The sequence below is a fragment of the Rhagoletis pomonella genome, unplaced genomic scaffold (genome assembly GCF_013731165.1).
Source record: "Rhagoletis pomonella isolate Grant_MI unplaced genomic scaffold, Rhpom_1.0 Rhpom_scaffold_05616, whole genome shotgun sequence".
NCBI lineage: Eukaryota > Metazoa > Arthropoda > Insecta > Diptera > Tephritidae > Rhagoletis > Rhagoletis pomonella.
In genome coordinates this window covers 466-2,466 of record NW_023464154.1, presented here as the reverse complement: position 1 = coordinate 2,466, position 2,001 = coordinate 466, and positions in this window count along the sequence as shown.

The following is a 2,001-nucleotide window of genomic DNA, read 5'->3' as shown; positions in this document are numbered from 1 at the left end:
AGTCCGATAACTCAAGGCCCCTCCCATACAAATTAGAATTTTCATATTACACACATATCTCTGGAAGTATTTGTGGGAGAGAACTGAAACTTGGTATAGTGATATCTATGTGAAATCAATGATGGCATTAATCGATTGATGTCTTAATCAGTTAGTTAATTCGATTAAATTCAATCTGATTACAGTTAATCATGATTAATTTTAACCTGACTGAACATTTAATCGTGACCGCGATTAAAAAATTAATTTTTAATCATTAACTCTTAATTTGATCAAGTAGGTTTGGTGATTAATTAAGTAATGCTGGAATTTCCCTGTGCACACAAAGCAAGTTAATCCGGTATGGCTAAGTCGGGTTTCCTCATCCATCTAAGCAATTTCGTGCGCATTTTCATTAAGATATATACCAACAAACGTTTTACAAACTAGGTTTGTAAAAGTTCCCAGTTTATGTATTACTAATAACAATAATTATAATTTTTTTATATTATGTGCTTTTTATAAGCGTAAAACACAAAATAATTACTATAACTGGTGTTTGGTTTCAAACTCGGACAAACTAGACAAATTAATCAGATTTTATTTTTAATTGGATTAACATTAATGTTTTAAATTAATTAAACGTAATCGCAGCCAGCGATATACGATTCAAAAAATGTTATCATTAATCGTACAGTTGATAACGACTAATTAATTTTAATCGTCAAACGCGATTAACATTTTAATCGTTAATCAGATTAACAGTTTTCCAACACTGTGTGAAATCATGTTCATATTCACGGAGAAAAATGGACGTTTTTGGAAAAGAGGCGTAGCACCTCCAATACTGACTGAAAGTTTCATATTGCATATCCCTTCAAATGTTTTGGGGTAAAGTACTCAAGGTTGGTATGGAAATACATATGTATGTATGTATGTGAAACTAATACCATACTCATGGAGAAAAATGAGTTATTGGAAAAGGTGATGTGACAACTCCCATGCAAATTTATTTTTCTATGCTGCATATCTCTGGAGGTGTTCATTGCAGAGGACGGGAATTTGGCACCGAGATGTGTATACAAAATTAATTCCATACTCATGGAGAAAAATTTGCGTTATTCGAAAAGGGGGCATGGAACCTCCCGTACAAATTTACTTTTATACTGCTTATCTCTAGAGGTGTTCATGGTAGAGTACTGGACTTGGTACTGGGGTATGTAAAATCAATTCTAAATTCATGAAAGAAGATTAGGGTCATAAGAAAAAGGGGCGTGGCACTTTCTGTGCAAATTGACTTTTTCTTGCCACATATCCCTGGAAGTGTTTGTGAAAGAATACTGGAACTAGGTATGGAGTTGTGTATACAAAATGTTTCAATTGCTCATGGAAAAAATGTGATTTATTAAAAAAGGAGGCATGTCGCCTCCCATACATACTAAAAATTTCTTAGTACATATCTCTGGAAGAATAGAAAATATTTGGAAGTATTTTAAATTTGTTATGGAGATTTATTTTATAAGTGCCGTACTGATAGCAAAAATTTCTTTTAATGGAAAAGGGAGAGCCGGGTTCGGCCTTATAATCTAAAGCTCTCTTGAGGCATTTGCTACAGTAATGAGAAGTGGTATTTTATCAAGGCGCTTAAAAAATAACGAGCTATAACGAAATGGGCACAGAAATAAAATTTAACATCATTAAATTATTTTTCATATTTGTATAAAAGCGCGGGGTGAAACCCGCGGGTATAAGCTAGTAATTACATAAATTAAAAGACTTATCTCAATTCCATCGACAATGGAAGTGAGCGCTACATACCATTTTCTCTTAAACCACGAAAGCTACAAATTTTTTCTTTCCACAACAAAAAAGCTACAATTAATGCCGTTGTAACCTTTTCAATATCTCAATTCTGTCGTCAATGGTGCATGGTGTAAAGTTAGCACTACATACTAGATTTTGTTCGAAAAAGGGGCAACTCAATTTTTTCCAGAAAAACGAAAACTACAAATTTTTTCTTTC